This window comes from Lolium perenne, chromosome 3, assembly GCF_019359855.2.
Source record: "Lolium perenne isolate Kyuss_39 chromosome 3, Kyuss_2.0, whole genome shotgun sequence".
Taxonomy (NCBI): Eukaryota; Viridiplantae; Streptophyta; class Magnoliopsida; order Poales; family Poaceae; genus Lolium; species Lolium perenne.
Genome location: NC_067246.2, coordinates 242,412,049 through 242,426,371, shown reverse-complemented (window position 1 = coordinate 242,426,371; position 14,323 = coordinate 242,412,049). Strand labels below are relative to the sequence as shown.

The window sequence follows — 14,323 nt, the reverse complement described above, 5'->3', positions numbered from 1 at the left end:
CCTACTTGATTATTTAGGTCTGATGAAGATGAACACATGGGATACCCATATATTAGTGATAGGTCTTCTACATTTTATGTGGCCAAGACAAGTATTTAGTTGCTACTATGGTTCTATGATTTGAAAGAAGGTACCATGATCACATGATCTAACCTAGGGTTTAGGTTAGAAGCAAATTAAGGTTCACAAGAAATAGTGGAGCTAAGGTTCCTAAATGGAATTAGGGTTTTAGGTTTCACATGAGATGATGAGATTCTAGTTTTCTTCCTTATAGAACTAGGCTTTACTAATTACCCTATAATTCTGAATTAATAACTTGTTTGCAAAGTTAAAGTTATTAATAACTTTGAAATAAAAAAATATTGGATTTGGTATTTTATTATTTTTAAATATTTAATAATTAATGTAATTATTAATTAGGGTTTAAATCCTCATGATAAGGATTTAATAAGTTAATAGCAAAGGAAAATTTATTTTAATGTTTTCCTTATTTACTTTCTGGTTTTTATTTATTTTAGGCAGTTTTCCTAATTATTGGATTTTAATTGAATTTAGGTTTTAAAAGAAAAGGCTTAATTAATAGGGATTTCTATTTTCGTGCCCCTGCTTCGTTAGTTGTACTCAGTTTTCCCCAGCTCGTTAGTTTTTCCTCAGCTTTCCCCTCCCTCTAGTTTGAAACCCCTCGAAGACGCGGGTTGCCATCAGGTCAGAGGCCTTACCGTTACCGTTAATCTGACGGGTGGGGCTGCACAGAGGTGGGGCTGCATAGAGGGCAGTTCCTCTCTGACCGTCTCGTGCTGACGGGTAGCCATCCATCTACCGCTGACGCGTGGGCCGTTTTATTTCCTGATTGTATACGCGGTGCTGCCAATGACAAGTGGGGCCGCTCTATGGGGCTGCCGCAGCCAATGACCAGTGGGTCGTCTATTTATTTATAGAAAATTATATTGCCGCTCTGTGGGGCCTCCGCAGCCAATGACCGTTGTGGCAGGTGACTATTTTCGCAGCTTAATATAAAGTGACTCTTATGCTAAACATTGTGCATCCCGACGTTGACCTAGCAGTGGCGGCGAGCATAGCCATTCTGACCATGCCGATATCAGCATCGGCATCGACATCGTTTGGAGGATGTGGTGCTCGAATAATAGTGGAAATGCGATATTATCTTTTACATGCATAATATATAGAAAATAGTTAGATCTCTAAATCGATGCATATGAAGCTATATATATATATTCTTGGTCATAATCCCCTTATCTAAAGGGGATGGATGCATGGCCTCACGTCGTCGTCGCTTTCATCGTCAGTATCTTCATCGTCCGAGTAGTAGTACTTCCTGCACATTGTTCCGTCGAACACCTTCACTGTGAGCACATCATCGCCTTCATATTTGAAGTGTACGAAGCAGCCGAAATCCACACCGTGCGCGATGGCGAATTTCTCCCAGCCCTTGTCGAGGTACATCCGGCCTTGACCGTCAAATAGGACCTCCACGGTCCAGAGACGAGGACCACAGTCAGCTGCTCGCAGATACACCTTAGCTGGCTCCTGGCCGTCAAGATAGTCCGCAAACTTTTTTGGGAGAGCCTGCAAAGAGATCGAGCGCCGATCGTTTGAAATTAAAGGTTTTTTAGAACATGCCCATAATTAATCACATGCATCATATATGTGGGAACGCGTACGTACCTTCTTGACCAAAGGGTCTTCATAGACGACGATGAAGAACTCCTCTATGATCAATGGCAGTGTTGACGGTGGTGGTGGCAATGATGATGATCCACTTCCCTTTCCCCTTCCCCTTCCCCTTCCCCTTCCGGTCCGCGTCCGAGACGTGGAAGCCATGGCAATGGATCAAGTGTATGTGAACGAAGAAGAGAGAGGCAGAACCTATTGACACAAGGGATGGCCGTGTGGGTGTTTATAAGGGAGAGATGACCGTTGTAGGGGTTTACACAATAAAATAAGGAGGAGGTGAACGTTGGTGGGGGGTTTACACAATAAATTAAGGAGGAGATGACCGTTGTGGGGGTTTACACAATAAATTAAGGAGGAGACGACCGTTGTGGGGGTATATATCTCAACAAAAAAGTAATGCGGACTATCTTGACGGAAATGGAACTTCGTGATATAGTTTATCATTTTACCGTGAAAAGTAATGCCTAAAATAAATGGTAATTCATGATAGTTTATCATTTACCGTAATGGCTACAACAAATCGTTGATGGTTTATCATTTTTTGCGTGAAAAGTAATGGCTACAAGAAATGGGTGATGGTGTATCATTTTTTGCGTCAAAAGTAATGGCTACAACAAAATCGGTGATGGTTTATCTTTTTTGCGTGAAAAGTAATGGCTACAAGAAATGGGTGATGGTGTATCATTTTTTGCGTGAAAAGTAATGTATACAACAAAATCGGTTATGGTTTATCGTTTTTTGCGTGAAAAGTAATGGCTACAAGAAATGGGTGATGGTGTATCATTTTGCGTGAAAAGTAATGGCTACAACAAAATCGGTGATGGTTTGTCGTTTTTTGCGTGAAAAGTAATGGCTACAACAAATCGGTGATGGTGTATCATTTTTTTGCGTGAAAAGTAATGGCTACAACAAATCGGTGATGGTTTATCATTTTTTGCGTGAAACGTAATGCCTAAAAAGAGTTTATAATTTAGCTCGTGAAAAATAATGCAGAAAACCAAACTTTGCGTGAAGCTAACCGACGACAGAGAGAGAGAGGGTGGTGGTCCCGACCAGAGAGAGAGATAGGGGTTATCCTGCTTGTTAGATCATACGATCAACGGTCGGCGGGCACGATCCGCGTGACATGGGCTAGACCAATCAGGGCAATGTTGGGCGTCTGTGAGAGTTTGTGAAGGGAGAGGGCAAAACTGAGTAGTATTAAGAAACCAAGGGCAAGTGAGTAGTAAACAGACTAAGGGATTCAAATATGAGATTTAAAAAATGAAAAATGCATGTTTTGTACAATGAAACCCATCTTGGCCTACCTCAAACTATTTGCAATACAAATATACATGAGTGTGAAAATTATGGCCTCATTCAGACAAAGTATATTTTGGGAAAGCTGTTTTGGGTAGGGCTTATTGTGGAAAACCATGCACCTTCATAGCTACTAGGTGATTTGAGAAGTGGCAATTTGTGGTAAAACTTGATTTATCTATGATTTATCTATGATTTGAGAAGTGGCAACTTGTGGTAAAGACTCCATGAGTAAGTGCCACTCTTTTTCGGAATTTTTTGCACATTAAATAACTCATTTAACTGGTTAATCACATTTGTTGACTCTCTGTTGACCAGCCACTTGAGGGTAAAACTGAGTATATTGCACTAGCCAGTATTAGCACCCAAGGGGAAAACTGAGCACACAAAAAATGCTAGTATATGACTCGAGGGTATACCTGAGTATATCTAAATTTCCAGGGTTAGACCCGAGGACGCGTGTTGCGGTGCAGAAGTGGAAGACGTGCCATTGTTGACGCGTGTCGCGGTGCAGACGTGCAAATAGTGGAAGCGTAGGACGCGGGTCGCATTTGGGACGCGTAAGCCCCTCCTTCCCTCCCTCTGCACACAGTCGTCTCATTCTCGCTCACGCACGAAACCACCCCTCTCACGTCCCATCAACTTCTCCAAATCGGAAAAACCCCAACCGCCCTACGCACGCTACCTGCCGGCGATGGAGAAGAAGAATGCGCCGGCGGCCGTCGCCTCCGAGCCCGTCGCCGCCGAGCCCGTCGCCGCCGAGGGCGGCGCATCCAAGCGCGGCGCCTCCGTGAACTGGGCCTCTCTCTCGGCTGATGGACCACTTCACAAGATCGGCGAATGCTTACTGGCGAACGAGGAGTACGCCGACACCTACTCTGCTATGAGGCAAGTCTGTAGAAATTGGCGCTCAGGTTTGCCTGAGCCCGACGTGCACCTGGACGAATGGATCATGCTAGACCACGCCCTTCCACGCGTCACTGAGTTCACCTTCCTCCATCTCGGCACATCACGCTCCGTCACCATAGATCTATCGGAAGTTCATACAAGGTTCAAATTCCTCCATATCTACCTTTTTATTTTCAATTTTAAACATCTTAGTGCTGAATGTTATCTTCATCTATATATTTTAGATACTACTTCGTCGGCTTTTGCCGTGGCGTCATCGTGCTTGCCCAGAAGAACCCGCCGCACAAGATACGGCTTCTGAACCTACTCACAAAGGCATCGAACACTATGTTTGAGGCGCAGATGCCATCTGTTTTCTGGATTCAGTCGCTGTAATCAAATCCCCGACTATGGTCTTCGTTGTCGCACAATTCCCGCCAGAAATTGGTTGGGTCGATGAGAGCACTCCAACTAAGGATATAGATGAAGATTGGGGAGAAGAAAGATTTTCGATCGAGAACCATTGTCTGCGTTGCATTACCCCATTCAATGGTGAACTGTATGCAATAGCTGCAGACAATTTTGAGTCCGGAAGAATAGTGTGCACCAATGTACAGTTGCAGCAGCTTGCGAGCACCTGTCAAGATGGAGACACTAATTTCATTTCGAACTTGGACGTCAGAAGTTCTACCTTGTGAAGTCGGATGGTGATCTGCTGCTTGTGTTGTTGGTCAACTGGGCTTTGGCGGGCAAACCATTGGTGTACCGTGTGGACACTCAGAGCCGCTCTCTCCATCCGGTCAGTAACATTGGCAGTAATGCCTTCTTCGTGAATCATATCCGGTCTATCTCCGTCAACACTAGAGTGCACCTGACACTTCGACCTGGCTGCATCTACTACACGGATTTGGGTTATATCAGAGAGTACTCTCATGATACAAAGGCATGGGATGAGTGGCCACTACGTGTGGATAGAATAGGAAACTACGGTATGAAAAATGAACATAGGCCATACCGTCTGGAGGATGTATTGGCCGCACACTGCAGACGGAACGAGTTCAACCAATATTTCCTTGGGGTAATACACGAATGGAGCGACGAAGAAATATATGAGGAGGAATGAAGAACAAATTCATTCATCCTGGGGTATCCTAATCTTCTTGTTGTCCATACATTGCGTGCGTCTTGTATATTTTTCAGCTTAGTTTGTCGTGAACATTAACAACGTTATTGGCTGTTTTTGGCTGCTGTATGCAGTTTATGTATTATACTTAGTTTTCTGATTATGCTGTTGTGAATTTATCATATACTAGCTTCTAGATTTGCTGCCATATTGGGCAAAAAACGAGGGCCAAAAGGCATAAATAACCCCAGAGATTTGCTACTAGATTTGCTGCCATATTGAAGAAAGACATAAATAGAAGCTTCTCTAGATTTGATACTAATTTGGTGAAAAAGACAGAGAGAGAAAGAGGGGAAAAGGTGCTCTTAAAAATGCCAATTTGGGCCGAGAGAGACAAAACCCAGCTCCTGCTCACGTGCAACCAAACGCTTCTCGTCCTGTCCCACGCGGTCCCTTTCTACCAGCCCCACGCGACGCGGCCCCACGCGGCCCCACAGACGACGCGGTGCAACACGTCAGCACAGAACGTCCAAATAGACGGATTCCTTCCGTCTGAGCTCCTTCTACGTGTTTCAGACATAGGCTTGGGGAAAACTGAGGAAAAACTAAGGGGCTGGGGAAAACTGAGTACATCTAACGAAGCGGGGGCACGAAAATAGAAATCCCTAATTAATAAGTATTAAATAATTAAATTTTTATAAAAAATAAAAATTTCATATTATATTTTTATTGGATAGAGTTTACTATTCTAAGAATTTTGATGTCTTATTTATATTTTTCCGAGTTAAAATGAATTTTCTAGAATTTAGTACAGTTGCATGTATTTACTGGAATTTATAAATGACTAGAAATACTAAGCGTACCCAGACTAATCCTACCCACGGTGACAGACATGTGGGGTCAATGCCACGTTGGCTGCCACGTGGGGCTGACCAAGTCAAAATTCGAAACGTGGCAAACGAGCTCACTGCCGGCGGAAAATCCATGGCGGCGCCGCCGTTCCCGGGCTCGCGCGGACGGATGAGTAGCACCACTCGAACCAGCACGCAACGACGGTCCTAATGGTACTAGCGCCGCCTCCAGATGGTCACCGGAGCAAGTTCGACGGCGAGGCCGAGCGGCGGCGCTCGCAGGCTACCGACGCGGGCATGCTTGAGGGTGTAATAGAGAAGGATAAGAGGTGCTTGAGCACCGGTGACTCACCCTGAGCACGATGAGCATGACGGCGAGGTGGATGGGGGCTTGTATCGCCGGATTGAGCCATGACCGGCGTCAGAGAAGACGGCCAGACGTGGTCGATTGGAGGCGTGTCAGCTCGATTCCTGGCACACGGTGGCCATGTCGAGAACGGCGGTTCTAACGGTGGTCACGGCGAGGTTTGGGACATTCCCAATCGACGGCGATGGTCGGTGCCGGAGCGGGTTAGGGTTTCGGTATGGGGGAAAAATGGAGAGGAGGAAGAAACTCGGGGACTAGGGTTCGTCGTGGGCCTTTATACGGCGCCAGGGCGCGCCTCGTCACGCCGTCGGTCGAGGAGGAGCCGCCAGCGACGAGGAGAAGAGGAGCACACCGTCGTGCTGTCCTCCATGCGCACGAAGAGGATGAGGATGACTCCTCCCTCTATTATTTTGGAGAAGGGGTACGTGTTGTCCACCAAAACCCACCGACGAGTAGCGACGGGCAACACGAAGAGCCGGGAGGCTCCCAGGACTGCTGGTGGGCCCTGGTCCCTCGGGCGACGGCCCGCAAAGCTTCGGCACACACGTCCGATGCTGGTGCAAGGGCGTGCCACCTGACCTATACCTGGTCAAGAAGGTGATGGATTGCTTCAACTAGTTTCCTGCATGGCATACACGTAAACATTAAATACGAGCCTCGATCGGCTCTCAGGTTGTCCTGTGAATCGGCTCAAGGAGCCCATCCACCCATGATTCGCATGAGATCTACGATAACATGGTGGTCCTGCTTGATCAACATTAGGCTAAAACGATCTACGATGATCTAGGGTTCTCACCACATAACCGGAACATCCTACACGTAATTGAGCCTGGCAGACACGAAAGATGATAATAAACCAGCCCTAGATAAGGCCTAAAAACCAACGTGGAGTTGATTCCCGGAACATCTTCTCTAGGACTAGCAAACTACACCTTACGAGCTACTGGATCCTTCAACTCGTTTGCAAGGCCTAACTATGTAGATATCAAACTAATCCTTGTAGAACAAGGAGCAATCATAACGGATCGAATCTACTAAACAATGACTAAGCAGGGTGCCACCCTTGCACCTCAGATCGGTACAAGGGTGGCTAGATATCCAGGGGTAGCATGACTAATCAAATACACAAGAAAGTACCGATGCTAACCCTAACATATCCATGATAACGATGTTGCTCGCCATCAACAAGGCTTCAGTACGAGCAACACATGAACAACGAATAAACAAGATTCTGCCTAGATCGCAAGATGCGATCTAGGCAGCATAGCGCTTACCCGGAAGAAACCCTCGAAAACAAGGGGTGGCGATGCGCCTAGATTGGTTTGTTGTGAACGTGATCGTCCTCTTTCTCAATAACCCTATATACATATTTATAGTCCGTAGACTTTCTAACGTGGGAATAATCCCAACCGTGTACGAGCTAAACTCTATCTTTTAATCCTAACCGACACGTATCCTACTATATTTACAGATACACGAGCAATTTAGCCCAAACTCCTCATACAAGGCCGATTCATGAATAATTTCCTCGTACATTTGCTAAGCCCATCTCAATCACGGCCCACTTCTGATTTGGTTAAATCTGGTGATAACACATGCCCCCCTGGTTTTGGTAATGATAATTCCAAAACCACTCTGCTTTTTCTTCGTCGGGTCATGTCGTGGCAAAGCAGAACCGTCGCAGTATCCTTCATCATGATGCCTTGCCTTCTCAACTTCTCCGCATGATCTGACAGTTTTTTTTTCTTTTGGCACCACTTCCTCGGAAACTGTTGTGGCATTAAATCTCCACTATATCCCCTTTTATTTAACCGCACCGAACAGTTCACCTCTTCATCCCCTTGCTCTGTTCTGGCCATCGGCACCAAAAAAACCCCATCTCCTGTAGCAATGTCTTCCTCTTCCTCCTCGTCCGCCTCGTCGGGTCTCTCTTTTCAGTCCGAACACTGGGACAATGAAGAGTGGGACTTCACCGTCAGGGTGAATGACGACCTTCCCCTGGCCGCCGTCGGGTCGGACGACGACCTGTCCATGACCGACGGGGAGGCGGACCTCCGGTTCCTTGTCGACGGGGAACGGGAGGGAGAGAGCGAGGACGACCTCTACTCCTGGGCGAGCTTCACCTCCAATGACGAGGAGGAAGAGGATGAAGAGGAGGAAGAGGAGGAGGATGACTCCTCCTCCGCCGGGTACCCACCGGCAAAGCGCTTCCGCGCTTGGTCGGAAGACGACGACGATGATGAAAATGAGGAGGAAGAAGCCCCGGCCGAGGGCTGGGGCAGCAGCGACGAGGAGTTCTCCGGAAGCAGCGCCGACGGTAGTTACGATGCCGATGACGAGGCCAGTGACGGCCCTTAGAATAGGAACTACTAGTATAGGATTAGCAGTAGTTCTTGAGCAATCGGCTCTTCTTTTGTTCTTCCCTCCTTGAGCAATCGGCTCTTCATTGTAAAAAACCCTTTTTATTAATGAAGAAGTGTTTCCAATTAATCTTGCCGATAGTCAAAGTCAGTCAGCTCCCAAAGAGCCGATGGCATCGCATCGGCCTTTACAATAAAACGCGAGTAAATCCACATCAGTTGTCTCTTCAAACAGTAACCTGCAACCTCCGTCTGAGAGAGTAAACTCAGATCCCCGAATCGCCGCTCGAACAGATCCAACTCCCGGCCACACGAATCTCAGATCTCACCCGCGCCAGACCAACTCCACAGCACATCCAATGGCGGAATCATCCAACGCCAATGCTATGGTCTCCGGTCTGAAGGTAATCCTTAACCGCTCCTCGTCATCCGAGTAAATGTTAGGATTAACAGCAAACACCTGAATTAATGTCCTATTTCGTTATTAATTTTAGGTTTCAGACATCCTGCTGCCGCATCCCTCTCTCCCAAATTCTCTGTGTCTTGGCCCTCGTTCTTCCGAGAGTCCCTCTCATCTAATTTCATGCGAGGCCAATAGAATTCCCTTCGTAAACCAGAATTTAGATCTGACTTCTTAGGCCGACTGCCTACGAGCCTGGCCTAATCCTCCTGAGGGTTGGGTGGCATGGTACAGTAGAGTATCAAAAACTCACCATGCCACATGGGAAACCATAGGGATAGCCGATGCCTTGTCATTGTCATTGTCTCCCCTTGAGAAACACGAAAACCTTCTGAAAACCATCGGCTACTTCTGGTCTGATTCACTGAATTGCTTCATGTTTGGCCATGGTCCCATGACACCAACTTTGCTGGACGTGGCCATGATCACAGGTCTAGATATTGCATCCCCAAGCCCCTCTGCTTTTATGCTGCCAAAGGTTCCTTTCACCCTCTCCTCCAAAACAGAGTGTACCAGCTGGGGTGCCTACCTTAGGCGTTACATGAAAACCAAAGGGCCTGTGACAGAGAAAGAACACACAGCCTTCCCGAACTTCTGGTTAGAACACTTCATATTCTGTGGCCCATCACTTGCCCCAACCAAGAATTACCTTTCCCTGGCCTATGAACTTGCCAAAGGCACTCAGCTTGGCATCGGCAAACTATTCCTTGGAGAGGTCTATCGATCTCTCCAACTGATGTCTGTCAAACTGTTTTCCCAAAAGACAGTTAAAACAGGAGGCCCCTGGTGGTTTATTCAGCTATGGGCTCAACTGTACTTCCGCAACCAGGTCCCAAACTCCCCACCTCTGGCCACTTGCACCTTCCCAGATGCTAATGGGAAGCAGATCCGATGCACTAGCTACGACCAAGCTCTCTATAGCCTTCCAGGCAGTAGGCTAATCCCTAAGGAAGCATCAGAGTGGTTCAGAATTTTCTTCCAAGGCCTGGACAGTCCCCTGTTCTTTCCTTACACTGAATCTGAAATTTTTGAAAATCCAGTTTCCTTCAGGTTGGACAGTTTTGCTGATGACCCCAGCACTCGGCATTTGTACTCCATCATGATCCGTCCTTGCTTCCTCCCAGTTGGCATGAGCACCTCAAACAGGATCATCAAACCTGGTTATGAGTCTTACCAGCCGGTGGTAGTAGCCCGGTAGTTTGGTCTCGGGCAAGTGTCTCCGCACTTCTTCCTTCACCACTTGACAGAAAGCAGAGCTGAGCTGCCTGATATCCTCATTAGCCAGAGGTGCTATTCCTTCTTTGATGCTCTAGCCATTCCAATCCCCCACAACCTTCGTTTCACCACCACTACCGATGGTTTTGAGACTTGGTGTTCAATGTGGAAGACCCATGCCTTCAGGAGAGCCCTAGCACCGTTGCTGAAGCAACTTGATGCTGAATACGACATTCCTGCAGAACAGGTACCACTACTCACAATTTTCTTGCAGTGGCTCACAATGATTATCTGTAAACCGGCTCTATTTCCTTGCAGCAACAAGATGGTCCAGAGCCTGTGCAGGCTGACGGCACCTCCTTCAAATTCCTTCCACCAGCTCCAGTGGTCCTCTTCTGCAAGGGTTCACCATCCCTGAAAAAGGTTATGATGCAGAGCCAGCCGATTTCACCGAAATCGGCTACCAAGAGCAAAGCATCCTCGGGGCCAGCTGCCCCCCGAGCCTCAATCCAGGCGAGGAAAGCAGTGAGGAAAAGAGCTGCTAGGAAGACCTTGAAGCGCCAAACTCCCATTCCCGCTCAAGAAAGCTTGAACGTAAGCTGATCTATGCCTTGACTAATTTCAGCCGTCCTTCTAGGCTTCTGCAACATGCTTATATCTCTTTTACAGACCTCCACCGAGGAGAACTCCAGCGAGGAGACACAGTCCAGTCGAAGGGACTCGAGCTCAGGTAATTCTGGGAGAACCACCACACAGATCCAGACAGACTTGCCATCGTCGGCTTCCAAGAAAAGGTCAGCTCCCGAACCTGCTGCTTTCCAAGCTCCGATCAGAGCAGGGCTACGCACGAAGAGTCGATGCGTCAAGAGGGCTCGCAAAGAGCCGCGAGCTTCTTCACCAAGCCAGGAGGTTTCAAATGTAATTACTCCCCTGGTTCATATCTCATACCATCCCATCGCTACTCGGATCGGCTAACCATCTCCCTTGTAGACTGATGAGACCTCCAGCGGGGACGTCGAAGAAATACTGATGCCATCCGCCACGCTGGATCTGGCAACTTCAAAGAGTGCGGCTGACACGGTGGCCAACCTAGCCAAGCCCACGGAAGAGCCGATCATCACGACATCGGCTGTCCCTCCTATCTTAGGAGAGGTACACTCTATTCCCTTGGCTCTACCCTTTTTTTTTGCTGCGTACTAACGCTGTTCTTGTCCGTCTGTCAAGGTTATGACCTCTCGAGCTTGCTGACGTTTGACCCGGAATCCATCGAACCAGCTACTTCCAGGGCAGGTGAAGAGCCAAGACCTAGCACGACCCATGGTCAACTCCAGCGTCTCAAGGCTTTGCTCTCCTCCCCAGTTGAGACATTGGTTGAAAACTCCAAGGAAGTAAAGGGAATTCTTGAAGACATTCAGCCCCATCTCCCGGTGACACTGCAGGTGAAACTCTGGCCAGCTGTGACCCTGTCGGCCTTCAGGTCAAGGGTGCAGTTGGCTCGTCAGAGAATTGACCTTCGCCACGCCCAGCTACCGTTGAAAGCCGATATTGCAGCCAAGTGTCAACGGCTCAATGAGAAAAAGGCTGCCTTGGACGCCAAAACTGACACCTCTGTCAGCAGTGCCGAACTCGAGACCCTGCGTAAGGACCTGGAGAACCTTGAAGAGTGGGTCAGGGTGACCAAGCAGCTCATCCAAGATAAGGAAGCTCTTATTGCCCGCTCTCGAGAGGAAGCAAAAGGCCTCACAGTTGAACTGAAGACTGATCTGGCTGAAATTCGTGCCCTGGACAGTCAGCTGGTGACGGGCAAAGACGAGGATGACAAGGCTGAGATCGCCGAGGTGGATCGTATACGCGCTGTCGCCCTTCATGCCCTCAACGTATTCCTTCAGTAGAGCCTTTCCATGTAAACTGATAAATGCTTCATTGAACTTGTACCTCTAGAGTCGATGGCTATGCATCGGCTTTTTTATCCTGAAGTCGATGTCTGTGCATCGGCTGTACCTGTATACTGCTGTCTCGCATATTTTCTCAAGTCGATGTCTGTGCATCGGCTGTGATTTGTATGTATTTTTTTTTACTGGCCGATTTTTTGTGCATCGGCCCCCGATTTTTCATTGTTCATGGGTTATGTGCCCCACGAGCCGAATCTTCCAAGTAATTGAAGATATAGGCTCTCCAGTCATCCTGCCCGTATGGCTTGATGAACCCAGCATCCAACACTCCCTTGATTTCTTCTAGTGTCGCCATGATGCTCCTGTCTAACCCAGGCATCTCTGTGTAATCCCGTGCAAAGCCATCCGGGTATTCTTTTAACAGAGCTATCATCTGGCTCCTGAGATGTGGATCTAGCTTTTTGCTGATAAAAGTTGGTCGTGGCTTATCCCCAGGACCAATGTCAACCTCTTCTAGCTCATCAGCCGATGTAAACCCATACCCTAGCTTTCCGTCGCCTGCCAGATCGATGTTAAACACAGGCAAAACGTATGGCGAGGATAGTATGGGCCGATTGCTGGAATCGGCCCCCATTTTCATTGCATTGCTCAAGGAAGGTTTACATCTTGTTCGTGCTTTACTGTGACTACGTGACATGCTTGAGATGAGATCCCCACTTTTTATTTTTTGGGGCCGATCGCAGGGATCGGCCTTGCCACGTATGTCTGTTGCCTTTACTCTTGCTATACTGTCAGGCCGGTGGATAAGACCAGCCTCACCCCGTTTTTTGTCACGTCGATGAACTCGCAGCCGTCCAGATTGATCCCGGAGAGTGGCTCTTGGCCTCCCGCTTCCCAAATGTTCATGCCAGCCGTTGAGATTTCGGCTGAATCATCTGCATGGACGACCTCCACTTCATCTCCATCCCACTGTATCAAGCATTGGTGCATCGTGGACGGAATGCAGCAGTTGGCGTGGATCCAATCTCTCCCTAGCAGGACAGCGTAGGTGCTTTTGCTGTCGACGATGAAGAATGACGTAGGGATGGTCTTTCGGCCTACAGTTAAATCCACGTTCAGAACGCCTTGTGTTTCTGATGCTTGGCCGTTGAAGTCGTTCAATGTGACGTTGGTTTTGATCAGGTCTGCGCTAGAACGTCCCAAATGACGTAGCATGGAGTATGGCATTATATTGACTGCTGCTCCCGTGTCAACCAGCATCTTATTGACAGGCTGCCCGTTGATATAATCTCTCAAGTACAGGGCCTTCATATGCCTGTAGCTCCTTTCTCGTGGCTTCTCAAAGATAACTGGCCGTGGGCCGCAGTCGAGCTGTGCTATAGGTGCTTCCTCTGTTCCTGGAGCACAAAACTCCGATGGAAGAATGAACACCATGTTCGTGCCAGCCGATGTCGTATCATCGGCTTTCTTCTGCTTGGGGCGCCACTCTTTCTTCTGTGGGCGACCCTCCTCATCCAGAGTTTGCTGAATTTTCGCGGCCAGATCAGGCCGCGCTTTCCTTAACGCGTGTAGGTATCGTCTCTCGGCTTCCTCTACGCTACTTAGTCGCTGAACCCTACACTTTTGAGAATGACTGAGTCCATCAGGGCACCACCTTGGCCGGTGATATCTATCTTCTTCTTCATCGTCATCTTCTAACTCCTCGAGATCTTCCACCCGAGAGGACTCAACTTGCTTGTTCCGAGATGGGAGAGGCCCTAGACGCTTGAACACTGACACGTCTCCTGTGTACCTCTTTTTCTGTCTGCATTCTGGGCAGTTGCCGATTGTAGGCAATTGGCTCATCCCTGAATCCCAGCAATGCTTGAAGAAAGGACAATCCCAGTGTCTGTCCACGTCGTCCTGTTCTCTTGACTTTTCCTTGGCACGGCGCTCATATCTTTCGTCGTCTCGATCGTACCGACGATATTTCCTGTTCTCCATACTAGATCGACGATCTTTTTCGTCGTCGCTGTCGTATCGCCGGCGCTGGTCGTACTGACGCTCATATTTGTTGAGGAGGTGCTCGGAGAGAGGTCGCTGGTATCGCACATTCCTCACTTGCTCCTCTGTTATGTAGCGCTTGTCATTACGTTGGGGCCGGTCGCGTGGAACAGCTTCCTCCTTATCTTTG

At 48.1% G+C, this 14,323-nt stretch overlaps 1 pseudogene; it reads right to left on the bottom strand.

Annotated features, from left to right (window-relative positions):
* The window catches only part of LOC127339889 (uncharacterized), a 39,670-nt pseudogene extending 28,840 nt beyond the window's left edge, over positions 1-10,830 (bottom strand).
* Positions 10,831-14,323: the final 3,493 nt, after the last annotated feature.